We start from the raw sequence: 16,889 nt of genomic DNA, 5'->3' as shown, positions 1-16,889 counted from the left end.
TACGATAATCAACGTTAATAAACGAAACGAAGTCATTTCGTTTCGTTTATTAACGTTAAGAACGTCAAATTAACGTTAATTTGGCGATCTTAACGTTAATAAACGAAACGAAGTGACTTCGTTTCGTTTATTAGCGTTGATTATCGTAACGAAATGATATCGTTTCGTTCGTTAAGCATGCCTGATGTAGATACATAATGATTGAATTATTGATGTGAATTCACGTCACTGCTTAGCATCGGAATGGAGATGGCAGTACCCCTTAGTGTTGCTAATATTCGTAACAATATGTTATGGCCCAATGAATGGCCGCTAATTCCTTCTCAATTGTTGCTTTATTAATTTCTCCTTTAGTAAATGATCGTGATGCATAGGCAATTGGCAATTGTTTTTCTTCATACTCTTGGCTTAATACTCCTCCGCAAGCATATCCACTTGCGTCAGTTGTTATACAAAATTGTTTATTGAAATCGAGATATTGTAGGATATTAGGGCTTATTAACGCAGCTTTCAAATAGTCAAAGGATTTTTTGCAATCCTCTGTCCAGTCGAAAACTACATTTTTCTTGAAAAGTCTTGTTATTATTCTAGAATATTCTGCAAAATTTGGGATAAATCTTCTGTAATAATTGCAAAATGCGACGAATCTCTTCGCCTCATCCGTGTTTTTAGGTGTTGGGTAATTTTTAACTGTTTCGAATTTACTGGGATCTGGCAAAATTCCTTTGCTTGTGCATTTATGACCAAGGTAAGTTACTTCTTGGTTGAAAAATAAAAATTTATCAGGATGTAATTTTAAATTATATTTTCTACAAGTTGCGAAAACATCTCGTAAATTTTTAATCATATGATTTTCGGAGCATCCTAATACGACTAAATCGTCCATGTATAGGAATGCTTGTGAAGGTTTTAAGCCTGCAAATGCTAATGACATCATTCTTTGGAATTAGTTCGGTGCTACTTTAAGGCCATATGGTAGTCTTTTAAAACGATAAGTACCATTATCTGCTGTAAAGGGTGTGATATCTCTTGACTCTTCGCTGAGTTCAATCTGGTGAAATCCAGACATTAAATCTAAGCATGAAAAATATTTAGCTCTTCCTAACTGATCTAGTATGCCATCAATTCTTGGTAAAGGGAATTTATCTGCGGTTTTTTCGGTACTAATAAAATTGGACTATTGAATTCTGAAATTGAAGGTTCTGTTATGTCATCTTTAACTAATTTGTTTACTTGTTTATTAATTTCACTCTTATGAGTTTCTGGTATTCTATAACTTTTTACGTAGACTGGGTTATTGTCTTTCATATAACGCTTTTGTTTGTAAAAATTATTAGTGGTAATTGGTTCTGTTTCCAATGAAAAAATGTCAATGAATTCCGCACATAATGCATTGAGTGCTTTATTTGCAAATTTTGGAAAATTTTTATTTAATCTTTCTAATTTTTCCTTATTGTTGGCCTCATTTTCGGGTTTTTTATTTTTAACTATTGTATAATCATTCAAATTTTCTGTACGAATATTAAAATCTTGAAGTGTTGCATTTTTATCTGTTGTATTTATAATTCTAACGAATGTTTGTTGTGAATTTGCTATTGTGTTTGCAATAAAAATAACTTCAGACAATTTTTGTTGTGGGATTAGTAAATCTGAATTGTTATTTTCTATGTGAATTTGTCGAACTACTTCTGATCGTGCGGGAATTGAAATACTATTAATTGTTGGTTTGTTAGTCATCTGAATTATGATGTTTTCTAGGTAGTCATATGGTCTTAGTATTAGAGTGTCACCTTCTGTTTGATAATCTAAAATGCAATTATATTTTTTAATGAAATCTAATATTCCATCGCATGGGATTGGGAAATTGTCTTCTACTACGTGAAATTTGTGTCTAATTAGTAGGTAATCATCTTTTAAGTCCGCTTTGACCGTGCCAATAGTGCTTGTTATCCCTTAACCAATTCCTCTTACATATGTTTTTTGAGAATTATTTATCGTGACATTACTGTCAATTTGACCCTTTTTATACCTTTCATGAAAATGAAATGGTATATTAATTTCGTCACGAAACCCAAAATTGTAAGTCCTTAAAGGAAAATAGATAGACCCACCATTATGTATACTGAAATAATCATGATGAAGGGCTGAGTTGATTTAGCCATGTCCGTCTGTCCGTCTGTCCGTCTGTCTGTTTGTACGCAAACTAGTCCCTCAGTTTTTGAGATATCTTGATAAAATTTGGTGAGCGGGTGTATTTAGGTGTCCGATCAGACATTTGTCGGAACCGGCCGGATCCGACCACTATAGCATATATCCTCCATACAACCGATTTTTCAGAAAATGAGGATTTTTGTCATATCTTACTCAATTTAACAGATTGAAGCTTCAAACTTCACCATATAATTTCGTATATTGCACATATTGTTGCCTGAAAAAATTGATGAGATAGGTCGTATATATAGTATATATCCCCCACAACCGATTGTTCAGATAAGAAACTTTTCGTAATTACTGCCCTATTTTAAGACCTAGAGGCTTCAAATTTCAACGAATGCTTGCGTATATAGCATATATTGTTGTCTGAAAAAATCATAAAGATCGGTGGTATATATAGTATATATATGGTGGTATATATAGTATATATATATATTTTCGCAATTTTAGCCCCATTTTAACAGCTAGAAGCTTCAAATTTCACCGAATGCTTACGTATATAGCATATATTGTTGTATGAAAAAATCATAGAGATCGATTGTATATATAGTATATATCTCATACAACAGATTGTTCAGATAAGAAACTTTTCGCAATTTCTACCCCATTTTAACAGCTATAAGCTTCAAATTTCACCGATTGCTTACGTATGTAGTATATATTGTTGTGTCATAGAGATCGATCATAGAGATCAGTGATATATATAATATATATGATGGTATATATTCTATATACATATATATAGTATATATATATATATATATTTTTTGGCAATTTCGGTCCCATTTTAACAGCTAGAAGCTTCAAATTTCACCAAATGCTTACGTGTATAGCATATAATGTTGTCTGAAAAAGTCATAGAGATCGGTGGTATATATATTATATAATTCGTTTCGTTTATTAGCGTTGATTATCGTAACGAAATGATATCGTTTCGTTCGTTAAGCATGCCTGATCTACATAAACGAATCAATAATTGCGTCTACACATATGTAAGTATACGAGCAGCGGAGAACCAATGCACAAACACATGCATATATCTTATCTGAGTTGTCACAAGAGAGTGCAATAATTTGTGCAAGTATTACTCAAATGAGAAGTTATAAACGTAGTTGTGGCTGGCGATTTTGTAGCTGAAACTAACTAGTAAGTTCTGGAATAGAAAAGCCTGGAAGTATGCAATGAGAAATCAAAAAGTATAAAAGGCGTGACAGTAGAGGCGAAGAGGAGATTCATTTGAGCTATCAATCAGTTTGGTTATTAAGCAAGCTATTCGTTGCAAAGTATAAGTGTTATTGTGAAGTACTTTAGGCCATTTTTCCATTATTCAATATTGGATTTATCTATTCAACAGTTTAGTGATTCGAACTTAGCAGAGGGTTGCAAATAAGAGGATTTGCAAGTAAATTCGTTACAATTGGTGTCAGAAGCGGAATTGTTGAATAAATTCCAGAGGACAACAAGGACATGGCAAAGTTCAGTGAATTGAAGATCCAGCAACTGAAGAAGGAGTTGGAGAGCCGTAAAGCGGCGTTAAACTCGAACTTCAGGCACGGCTACGAGAGGCAATGGAAGCAGAAGGAATTGATGTGGATGAGTATGTCTTTTATCCTGATGGGGACGAGACAACAACAAAAATTTAAGAGAAAAACGAAACATGGCAGACAGTTACGAGCACAGACTTGAGCATGATTTTGGTTGCAATATCTGCACAACCATCGACAGTAAAAGAAATGTCGTCAGAAATAACATCGAAGATTGAAGCACAAGAAACGCGTATGTCAGAAATGTCGACACAAATAACATCCAAGATGGAAGCACAGGAGGCACATATTGCAGAAATGTCGTCAGAAATAACATCGAAGATTGAAGCACAAGAAACGCGTATGTCAGAAATGTCGACGCAGATTACATCCAAGATGGAAACACAACTGTAAGAGCAAAAGACATATATGACATCTCAGTTGGCTGAGCAGTTGAAAGCACAGGAGGCCCGCATAGCCTCGCAGCTGGAGGCACAGGAGATAAAGGTAACATCGAAGCTGGAGGCCCAGGATACAAAAATTTTACAGTTTGAGGAAAAAATCGAGGCCGAAGTGGATGCTTTGAGAGGATGTATCGAGCAGTTGCAACTGAATCGCCCAGCAGTTTTAACGAGTAATCCAAAGGTAAAAACACCATCCTTTGACGGTTCTGTTCCTTTCCAGGTCTTTAAGCTACAGTTTGAGAAGACCGCAACAGTGAACAACTAGGATGCTGAAGATAAAGTTGCTGCACTCTTCGTAGCATTGAAAGGACCAGCTGCCGAAATCTTACAGACTATTCCAGAGTACGAACGGAACAGCTATGAAACATTGATGGCCGCTGTCGAGAGACGTTATGAAAGCGAGTATAGAAAACAGATATTTCAAATTGAGTTGCAAAACCGTCACCAAAGAGCGAATGAGACTTTGCAGGAGTTTGCCTCGGATGTTGAAAGGTTGGCACATTTGGCAAATGCGGACGCACCCGTGGAGTACACCGAGAGGGTACAGATTCAGAGCTTCATAAACGGCATACGGGAAGTCGAAACAAAGCGAGCTACATACGCACGCCCAAAGCAAACATTTGCTGAAACGGTATCTTATGCACTGACTCAGGAAACAGCGTCACTTTTGAGTAAGCCAGCGTACAAAGCCCATCGTGTGGAAGTAGAAAGGCCAGATTGGGTGGACACAATTTTGGAAGCGCTGAAGGAATCACAACAGAAAAACTCTGGAGCTACGAAATGTTTCAAGAGCGGCAACCCAGGGCATATTACGCGTTATTGCAACACCAACCCTAACAGTTCCAACAATGTGGGTGGTCGTAAACGCAGAGCTGAAGGAGATGAGCAGATCTCCAAGACCAATCAATAGTTAAACTAACGCGAGTCAGCCGCAAGGGGCGACAGCTGGCTCCCTCAATTGAATGCCCCATAATCTCTATCCCACAAATTGGAAGAAGGTCAAGCAATCTTACTGTTGGAGGACATGTGGATGGAAAGGAACGTTTATTGACTGTAGATACGGGTGCATCCCATTCCATTATTCGAGCGGATTTAGTCAACAAGAAGATAAGACCATTGCATGAAGCAATATTGCGTACAGCCACTGGAGAAGACAGCACGATTCTAGGAGAAGTATCATGTGAAGTCGCAATTGGGAACGTCACGGTAGTACACAATTTTATAGTGGCAGAGATTTTTGACGAAGTCATAATTGGAGTGGACTTCTTAATCGACCAGGGCATCAAGATCGACATGCAAAGCAAGACGATGCGATATGAGAACATGGATGTACCACTTAATTTCGGCTACGAGAGAGACTACAGCAGTAAACGAGTGCTGGTGGAAGAGAGTCAGCAAATACCACCAAAATCCGAAGCAGTCATCTGGGCAAAGGTTGATGGAGATTGTGGGACAAACAAATTGTGGGATGTCGAAGCAGCAAACAAATCAGCACCGAACATACTTAAAAACCCTGGCTATGACAAAAAAAGATGGACGTATTCCGGTAAGAGTACTCTATGAGTTCAAGTCACCACTCAAACTGACCAAAGGAGCTATTTTGGGAAGATGCCGAAAGGATGAAGTAATTATTAACTGTGAACAGCTCCAGGAACACGTTTCATCTAGTAATACTGATCTTTCAAATGACATCACGGCATGGACGGAGGGGCTAGAGGAAGATTATCAGAGTAAGGCAAAGCAACTGCTCCTAAAGTACGAAAACACATTTGACCAGGATGGTTCCAAACCAGGCCGCACCAATGTTGTGAAACATCAAATTGACACTGGAGACGTGAGGCGGATACGTCAAGCTCGACGTAGTGTTCCACTGGCGAAGCGGGAAGTTGTGAGTCAAATCATTCAAGAAATTAGCGACAGCGGCGTCATCGAACCATCAGCTAGTCCCTGGAGCTCACCGGTAGTACTTGTAAAGAAGAAGGATGGAAAAATGAGGTTTTGCGTGGACTACCGGAAGTTGAATGACGGTACGAAAAAGGATAGCTACCCATTGCCAAGAATTGACGACACTCTGGACTCGCTATCTGGCACGAAATGGTTTTCCACACTGGACTTGAAAAGCGGCTACTGGCAAGTTGAGGTGAAGGAGGAAGATAAAGAGAAAACAGCCTTCAGTGTCGGTGATGGTTTTTGGCAATTTACAGTGATGCCTTTTGGACTTTGTAATGCACCAGCTACTTTTGAGAGACTCATGGACCAGGTACTGAAAGGACTACATTGGAAGTAATGCTTGGTGTACCTGGACGACATCATCGTATTGGGGAAGAACTTTGATGAACATCTTAAGAATTTGGAGGAAGTTTTCCAGAGAATAGCTGGCGCTGGTCTAAAGTTAAGTCCCAAAAAGTGTATGCTGTTTAAAAAGGAAGTAAATTATTTGGGTCACAAGGTAACGACAGAGGGCATCTGCACTGCGAACGAAAAGATAGAGGCTGTAAAGGATTGGCCAAGACCACAGAACCTACATGAATTGAGAAGTTTCCTTGGGCTGTGCACATATTACCGCCGATTTGTACCAAATTTTTCCAGCGTAGCCCATAGCCTCCATGAGCTTACAAGAAAAAATAAAGCTTTTGAATGGAAGAAGGAGCAAGAAGTGGCTTTCCAAACATTGAAAGAGCGGTTGTGCACTGCCCCTATGTTAGCATAATCCGATTCCAGGAGCAACATTTATTCTAGACACAGATGCGAGTGGATATGCTATAGGAGGCGTTTTATCACAACTGGTCGATGGACAGGAGCAGGTTGTTGCATATTACAGTCGTTCGATTGAAAAACTAGAGAGGAACTACTGCGTTACGCGGAGAGAGCTGTTGGCATTGGTAGAGTGCATTAAACATTTTCACAAATACCTCTACGGCCAGCGATTCCGTGTCAGGACAGATCACGTAGCGTTAAAATGGCTTCTGCAGTTCCGTAATCCGGAAGGACAATTGGCACGGTGGATCGAGCGACTACAGAGCTATGACTTTTCCATTGAGCATCGAAAAGGTAGTACCCATGGAAATGATGATGCAATGTCACGAAGACGATGTAGTTTGGAATGCAAGCACTGTTCAAAGGCCGAGGCTAAAGAAGACATTATAGATGTCCGGCTAATGACTATAACGTGTACGGATGAATGGGACAAGGAACAATTAAGAAAGTGTCAGCTAGAAGATACAGATCTGTCACATGTTATGCAAGGGCTCGAATGAAACGAAAGACCAAGCAGAGAGGAGATGTCAGCAGAGAGTCCCATTGCGAAGTCATATTGGGCACAGTGGAACAGTTTAGAATTGATATCCGGTTGCCTTCATCGAGTATGGGAGAGTGAGGATGGTCAATGCAAGAAGAAACTAATAGCTGTTCCCAGAAAGAGGATTCCTGACGTGCTCAGCGAGCTGCATAATGGTCCCAGTAGAGGTCATCTAGGAATCACAAAGACGCTCGAGAAAATTAAGCAGAGATTCTATTGGGTTGGTTGCCGTCAGTCGATCACCGAGTGGATTGCCAACTGCGAGGTATACAACAGAGCGAAAGGGCCCAAAACACGAAGTCATGGCCAGATGAAGCAGTATATTTCAGGTGCACCATTTGAAAGGATCGCCATGTATGTCGCAGGTCCATTTCCTACTAGCAACCACGGAAACAAATACGTACTGGTGGTTATGGATTATTTCAGTAAATGGCCAGAGGTATACCCAATCCCAAACCAAGAAGCAGAAACAGTAGCAGAAGTGGTTACAAACGAATGGATTGCAAGGTATGGTGTACCAATGGAGTTACATTCTGACCAAGGCAGGAATTTTGAATCAGCTGTGTTCCAAGAAATGTGCAAGAAGTTGGGCATTCGGAAAACTGCATTGCATCCTCAGCCCGATGGTATGGTGGAACGTTTCAATTGGAGGAGCATTTAAGGAAAGTAGTAGACAAGTACCATAAGGACTGGGATACACACATATCATTATTCTTGATGGCCTGCCGATCGGCAGTACATGAGTCAACGGGCCAAACTCCCGCAAAGGTAGTTTTTGGCAATGACCTTCGACTGCCAGCTGATTTGAAGTACGGGATAGATGCCGATGCGGAGAGGAATGTCAAGAAATCCACTGGTGTCTTGGAAGAAGAGCTGAGAGAGATCTGGTGAGGCAACGAGCAAAGATTATGAGTGACAAGATGAAAGCGAGGTACGATAAAGTAATTAATTCGGAAGAGTTTCAGGAAGGAGATTTGGTGCTGCTATACAACCCACAACGGAAAAAAGGTTTGTCCCCGAAATTGCAGTGTAACTGGGAAGGCCCATAAAAAGTTGTAAAACGGATCAACGATGTAGTGTACCGCATACAAACCATTGGCAAACCACGAACCAAAAAGAAAGTGGTTCATTTGGAGAGGCTAGCAGCGTTTAGATCGAGAGATTTGTCTGATCGGGACGATCAGACTTAGGTGGACGGCAGTGTTACGAATATTAGCAACACTAAGGGGTACTTCCATCTCCAGGCCGATGCTAAGCAATGACGTGAATTCACATCAATAATTCAATAATTATGTATCTACATAAACGAATCAATAATTGCGTCTACACATATGTACGTATAAGAGCAGCGGAGAACAATGCACAAACACATGCATATATCTTATCTGAGTTGTCACAAGAGAGGGCAATAATTTGTGCAAGTATTACTCAAATGAGAAGTTATAAACGTAGTTGTGGCTGGCGATTTTGTAGCTGAAACTAACTAGTATGTTCTGGAATAGAAAAGCCTGGAAGTATGCAATGAGAAATCAAAAAGTATAAAAGGCGCGACAGTAGAGGCGAAGAGGAGTTTCATTTGAGCTATCAATCAGTTTGGTTATTAAGCAAGCTATTCGTTGCAAAGTATAAGTGTTATTGTGAAGTACTTTAATAAAGGCAATTTTTCCATTATTCAATATTGAAGTTATTTATTCAACAGTTTAGTGATTCGAACTTAGCAGAGGGTTGCAAATAAAGAGGATTTGCAAGTAAATTCGTTACAATATTTTAGACCATACGTTTACGGTAGAAAATTTTTGGTCAAAACAGACCACAGACCCTTACCATTTTTATTTTCAGATCGCGGGTTCGAAAATAGAAACATAGAAAATTCTAATACATAAAAATAGACTTAAACTCATAGAATAAGAGCACTTTAACTTTATAAACACAAAGAAAATGTCTATTGTATGCAAAAGAAAAATACAATAATAAAACAAAACAAAAGAGAAAAAAAAATGTAAACTATTCTTTGGAAATCAAGCTAAATATCACACAAAAGAAAAAAAAACCCAACAAGCAAAGTAAGCACAAACGGATTCAAAACCATTAACCTAACTTGAGTAGCCATAGATAATTCGTGCACAAAATTATATATGTCTACTCTTTCAAAGGCGGATGGTGTAGCATTCACTCATTAAGTTATTCATTCATTTGTACAAACATACATTTCAACCCGTTTTGGAATGTCTTAAAATATATTGACTCTTACATACATATTCATACAATTGTACATACGTATATTTTGGCTCGCTTTGGTACGGCATGAGATTCTATTGACACATTCATTCATTTGTACAAACATATATTTTGTACACCGTGCATCATATGGTAACCAGAGCCTTGGTATGACACTGTTTAGAGCTTGCTTGTGACAAGCCTTTACCTGTAGACAAATTATTAACATGATTCATTTATGCTTGGGTTGCACATTCCGCAGCCAATTTTAATTATGCTTAGAATGTAATTCCCAGGGAACTGAATTGAATGTATATGTGTGTTATATTTAGTTTGTAAGTATTAGTGTAAGTAAGTATTTTAGCTCATAGAAATTTTGTATTAAAGAAAACAACTTTTGAATTAAGAACAGAATTCAACCTGGTGCCTCTAACTGGGCACTGAAACCTAGATTTCGATTATCTCTTATCCGCAAACATTACAGTGGACAGTAGGGGTGAGATGTTAGCGGATCAAATCGAAGAAACGACGTTCTGCACAATAAACGGAGACGCCCCCACACGTATGGTAGGAAGCTGTCACAGTTCGCCGGATATTTCAATCGTGAGCGCAGAACTCGTAAACTGCTTCAACTGGCAGCCGATGGTAACATTGGCATCCGACCACCTGCCTATACTTATCTCGCTCGAGCGTTCCGCCGACTTCATCGTCGCAGAAGAACGCACTTTCATTAACTTTAAAAAAGGAAAGTGGGACGAATACAAATCCTTTACAGACAAGCGCTTTGCTGCCCTCCCTATCCCAACTGATGCCCGCCAAGGGGAGCGTGCTTTCCGCAAGGTCATTGAATCCGCCTCGGCTCGTTTCATTCCCGGCGCTAGAATTCCGGAAATTCGGCCCCACTTCCGGGCAGAGGCCGCAAGTTTAGCGAGAGAACGTGACCTTATAAGACAGCTTGATCCCGGCGACCCACAAATAAGGGATATAAACCAACGCATCAGATTGCTTGTGGATGAGCACAAGCGGGAGAAATGGGAGGAGCACCTAAGCGGCTGTAACCTCTCTGCCGGTGTAGGTAAACTTTGGTCCACTGTAAAGTCCCTATCGAATCCGTCTAGGCACAATGACAAAGTTTCCATCGCCTTTGGCGACAAAGTGCTGTCGGATGCGAAAAAATGCTCGAGCGCTTTCTGCCGACAATATATAATGCATTCTACGGTCGACAAAAATAGACGGAGGGCCAACAGACACGCTCGTAAACATAAGTTCAGCGCGCCACCAATTACCATCACCGCCAAAGAGGTCATGCTATGGTCATGCTAAACCATCTAAAGCAGTGGGCCCAGACGGCATAGCCATGCCGATGCTTAAAAGGCTAGGGAAAGAGGGTTGCAAATACTTAGCACATGTCTTCAACCTGTCTCTTTCCACCTTTGTCATACCCGAAAAATGGAAAATGACTAAGGTGGTCCCGCTACTAAAACCTGGGAAACCAGCTAACATAGGAGAGTCATATCGCCCGATATCTCTCCTATCGCCAGTAGCAAAGACGCTTGAAGCCATTTTGCTCCCTTACTTCAAAGCAAATTTGCAGCTAGTCTGTCATCAGCATGGCTTTAGAAGACTCCATAGCACCACCACCGCGCTAAATGCCATTAGCACCCAGATAAATTGTGGTTTAAATTAGAAGCCCCACCATAGAACAGTACTCGCAGCGTTAGACCTATCAAAAGCTTTTGATACGGTCAACCATGGCACGTTACTGCAAGACTTGGAAGGGTCTACCCTTCCCCTATGTCGTAAAAGGTGGACCGAAAATTATCTGGGTGGTCGGCAGGCATCGGTGCAATTCAGAAACGAAACATCAAAGCCAAGAAGAATTAAACAAGGGGTGCCACAGGGTGAGTCCTATCCCCACTTTTGTTTAATTTTTACATATCAAAACTACCTTCACCACCGGAAGGAGTTACTATAGTTTCTTACGCCGATGACTGCACAATAATGGCCACAGGCCCGGGCCCACAGATCGATGAGCTTTGCAACAGAATAAACGCCTACCTCCCTGATCTCTCCAGTTTTTTCGGTGGCATTATCACCGAATATATCATCCGTCCCCAGCGGATTAGGGGGTCAGAATATACCCGCGGTAGGTATGCCTGTCGTAAGAGGCGACTAAAATACCAGATTCAAGGGGCTATGTAGCGCAACCCTTCAGGTTGCCAGCGCAATATACAGCTTCTCCAAACCCTATTGTCAACCTCACCTATCCGCGGCGAATCCTGTTTCACTAACAGACGAGGCTCTGGCGACCCCAGCTCCTCATGGAACATGGGGGTAGGGAGGGGGGGATGGCCTGAATGTTTAATGTGGCCAAATAAATCGTTCCCGAGATGGTGGGGCTAGCACCTTAATGGTGCTGTGTTACCGGAGCGTACCGGATCTGTATCCGGCAAAGGACCATCACATCGATAACACTCCCCAAAGCCTTCGGGGAGCAACCTTATCGCTACAACAACAACAACAACTAAATCATCCAGGACCTTATTTACAACTTGGACGTCCCAAATGTCGACCATTTTGAACATCCACGTCGATGGCTCTACGCTACCGACTGTCCTACGCCCCAAAATCTTGGGTGTGACGTTTGATCAGGATCTACATTTTGGTGAGCACGCAGCCGTAATAAAATCCTCAAATCCCTTGCTGGCAGCACTTGGGGAAAAGACAAAGAAACGCTCATTACCACATTCAAAGCAATTGGCCAGCCGTTTGCGTGCTACGCGTCCCCTATATGGTCGCCAAGCCTAAAAACTACCCACTGGAAGAAGCTACAGGCCTGCCAAAATACTGCGCTCAGAACCGCCACGGGCTGTCTTCTTATGTCCTCCAGAACACCATCTACATAATGAGACGAGAATACTCCACATCAGGGAGAGAAATGAGATGCTAACCAAATAGTTCCTGTTGAATACCCAGAAACCTGGGCCCAAATCGTAACATACGATCACGGATCGGCAACCATACGAAAGAAAATTACGTGATACGTCAAACGTACAAACGAAATGGGATTATAACATACGATAGCAAACGGAACGTAATTTATTTTCAATTCACAATAAATTCTACGATCTAAATTCGGTGGATTGTATTTTTAGCTCCCAATAGATTTTGAACTGTCAAATTGGTTGACAAAATATAAAAAATAAAGTAAATAACTGCGATGGATCAAATTGTATTGTTTTGTTCGATCTCCAGTAATAGCGAAGGCGATGAAAAGATAGTTCAAAGGCGGTTAACCCTTTGGACTTATCGAACAAAGCGCAAGCATATCATTTTTGTATTATATCTTTGTAACAAAAAATTATTGCAGTTTCTTGAAGGGATTGCGCTTACGGGAGTCCAAGGAAACTTGCTGTTTCAACAGGGGTGGACCATAAGGAAAGGGGTGTTAGAGGCGTTGGTTCCACATTACAATTAAAGAGATGGTTGGTGTCATGTGGGGACACATTGCAAGCGGGGCATACATTTTGTATGTCGGGGTTGATTCTGGATAGGTAAGAGTTTAACCTGTTACAGTATCCAGAACGAAGTTGAGCCAGAGTGGCACGCGTTTCCCTGGGGAGTATGCGTTCCTCTTCCGCGAGTTTTGGATACTTTTCTTTGAGTACTGGATTCACCGGGCAATTCCTGGCATAAAGGTCCGACGCCTGTTTGTGGAGTTCACCAAGGACCTGCTTGTGTTTTTTCGCTTCATACGGCTGAGTTATCAGGTGCCGCATTTCCTCAAAATGCTTACGAAGATGACTCCTTAAGCCCCTAGGCGGTGCTGGCTCATCAATCAGATGTCTGTTGGGATGCCCAGGTTTCTGGGTATTTAACAGGAACTGTTTGGTCAGCATCTCGTTTCTCTCCCTGATGGGGAGTATTCTCGCCTCATTATGCAGATGGTGCTCTGGGGACATAAGAAGACAGCCCGTGGCAATTCTGAGAGCAGTATTTTGGCAGGCCTGTAGCTTCTTCCAGTGGGTAATTTTTAGGCTTGGCGACCATATGGGTGACGCGTAGCACGTAATCGGCTGGCTAATTGCTTTGTATGTAGTCATGAGCGTTTCTTAACCTTTCCCCAGGTACTGCCAGCAAGGGATTTGAGGATTTTGTTACGGCTCTGAATTCTCGGAACAATTGCGGCTGCGTGCTCACCGAAATGTAGATCCTGATCAAACGTCACACCCAAGATTTTGAGGTGTAAGACAGTCGGTAGCGTAGAGCCATCGACGTGGATGTTCAAAATGGTCGACATTTGGGACGTCCATGTTGTAAATAAGGTCGCGGAAAATTTAGTCGGTGATAATGCCAGGTTTCGCGAGGCGAAAAAACTGGAGAGATCAGGGAGGTAGCCGTTTATTTTATTGCATAGCTCATCGATCTGTGGGCCTGGACCTGTGGCCATTACTGTGCAGTCATCGGCGTAGGAAACGATTGTGACTCCTTCCGGTGGTGAAGGTAGCTTAGATATGTAGAAATTAAACAAAAGTGGGGATAGGACACCACCCTGTGGCACCCCTTGACCACCCAGATAATTTGCGGTCCACCTTTTAAGACATGGGGGAAGGGTAGACCCTTCCAGGTCTTGCAGTAACGAGCCATGGTTGACCGTATCAAAAGCTTTTGATAGGTCTAGCGCTACGAGTACTGTTCTATGGTGGGGGTTTTGATTTAAACCGCAATTTATCTGGGTGCTAATGGCATTTAGCGCGGAGGTAGTGCTATGGAGTTTTCTGAAGCCATGCTGATGAGAGGCTAGCTGCAAATTTGCTTGGAAATAAGGGAGCAAAATGGCTTCGAGCGTCTTTGCCACTGGCGATAGGAGAGATATCGGACGATAAGACTCTCCTATGTTAGCTGGTTTACCAGGCTTTAGTAGCGGGACCACCTTGGCCATTTTCCATTTCTCGGGTATGACAAAGGTGGAAAGAGACAGGTTGAAGACCTGTGCTAAATATTTGAAACCCTCTTTCCCTAGGCTTTTAAGCATCGGCATGGCTATGCCGTCTGGGCCCACTGCTTTGGATGGTTTAGCGCGACCAATGGCGTCCTCAACCTCTTTAGCGGTGATGATGATTGGTGACGCGCTGAATTTGTGTTTATGTGCGTGTCTGTTGGCCCTCCGTCTATCTTTGTCGACCGTAGAATGCATTATATATTGTCGGCAGAAAGCGCTCGCGCATTTTTTCGCATCCGACAGCACTTTGTCGCCAAGGGTGATGGAAACTTTGTCTTTGTGCTTAGTCGGATTCGATAGGGACTTTACGGTGGACCAATGTTTACCCACACCGGTAGAGAGGTTACAACCTCTTAGGTGCTCCTCCCATTTCGCTCGCTTGTGTTCATCCACAAGCAATCTGATGTGTTGGTTTATATCCCTTATTTAGGGGTCGCCTGGATCAAGTTGCCTTATAAGGTCACGTTCTCTCGCTAAGTTTGCGGCCTCCGCCGGGAAGTGGGCCGGATTTCGGGAATTCTCCCGGCGGGAATGAAACGTGCCGAGGCGGATTCAATGACCTTGCGGAAGGCACGCTCCCCTTGGCGGGCATCATTCGGGAGAGGGAAGGCAGCAAAGAGGTTGTCTGTAAAAGATTTATATTCTTCCCACTTTCCTTTTTTAAAGTTTATGAAAGTGCGTTTTTCGGTGACGATGAAGTCGGCGGTACGCTCGAGCGAACTAAGTATAGGCAGGTGGTCGGATGCCAATGTTACCATCGGCTGCCAGTTGACGCAGTTTACGAGTTCTGCGCTCACGATTGAGATATCTGGCGAACTGTGACAGCTTCCTACCATACGTGTGGGGGCGTCTCCGTTTATTGTGCAGAACGTCGTTTCTTCTATTTGATCCGCCAACATCTCACCCCTACTGTCCGCCCACAAGTTTGAATACCATAGATCGTGATGGGCATTGAAATCGCCTAAGATAATGCGATTGTTGCCAGTGAGTAAGGCTCTGATATTAGGGCGGTATCCACTGGGGCAACAGGTGGCAGGGGGGATGTAGATGTTGATGATTTCTAGGTTTGCATCGCCTGACCGGACAGATAGGCCTTGACGTTCTAAGACATTGTCCCTGCGGTCGACGCCAGGATCAAATATATAATATTGCACAGAGTGGTGTATTATAAACGCGAGGCCGCCTCCATTTCCGCTCTCGCGATCTTTTCTCTGGACATTATACCCAGAGCAGGTCTGCAATGCAGATCGTGCTGTGAGTTTAGTCTCTTGAATCGCAGCAATACGGATGTTGTGCCGCTTCATGAAATCGACTATCTTCGTAATCTTCCCAGTTAGTCCATTACAGTTTAACTGCAGAATTCTGAAGTGCATGGGGGGAGACGTTGCCACTCTGGGGGTAAGTGACGGGTGACTACGCCTGGGTTGAGGAAGGCCAGGACGCAATTGCTGTTGTGGCCCTGGGACTGGGCGTCCTTGGGTAAGCATTGGGGTACCCGGATGATTTGGGTTTGCGACCTGGCAACATGGCGCGATGAAACCCGTCGGGGGGTTGCCGTCGCGGAGACCAGAACATCTAGGAAAGTGGCACCACCCAAGGCAGGAGCTACATTGGGCGGATGTCGCAAACATATATATTCTGTGCTGGCAAACGGTACAAACGGAGGTAGGGACTAAGAGTCTGTTTCCCTGACCTACACGATTGCTGCCGGAAAAGAGGGGGGAGAAGACGGGGGTAGGGGCTGTTGCTCAGCATTGCTTCCGACTCTACTACGAATATTGTAGTTATGGATGGTAGCAGCTGTTTGAGTTGTTGGCGCCGTGGGGCGCGAGCAGCAGCGGGGATGCTGGAAGGTAGTGGGGGGGGGGGGGGGGGGGGGGCGCTTAGGCGTAGACTACGGGACGCCTTGGGCGTGAATAGCAAGAGCCACAAAAGATTTATAAAAGTTACGTAGACGTCGGGTTTTGGGATCAAGCCCAGAACAACCTGTCCGATGAAACCATCCCTTACACGAGACACACTGAACAGAGTATGACCGTCCTTAAAAGATTCTTTTCCGGCAGATGCAGCAAAACCATTTCTCAGGACCGGGGTCAGGAGACGGACCCGGATTGGATTCGATACCTTCCCGGAGCAAGAGAATATGGAGCAGTCCTGCTGCAAGGAGCTGC

General features: G+C 42.7%; 1 protein-coding gene across 1 annotated transcript in view; it reads right to left on the bottom strand.

Moving 5' to 3' along the window:
• LOC137250226 (diphthine methyltransferase) overlaps positions 1–16,889 on the bottom strand; it is a 154,037-nt gene that overhangs the window by 33,559 nt on the left and 103,589 nt on the right. The window lies entirely within an intron of this gene.

Source organism: Eurosta solidaginis, chromosome 4 (genome assembly GCF_040869045.1).
Source record: "Eurosta solidaginis isolate ZX-2024a chromosome 4, ASM4086904v1, whole genome shotgun sequence".
NCBI lineage: Eukaryota > Metazoa > Arthropoda > Insecta > Diptera > Tephritidae > Eurosta > Eurosta solidaginis.
The sequence above is the reverse complement of the archived record's forward strand: the minus strand, read 5'-3'. Positions and strand labels throughout refer to the sequence as shown.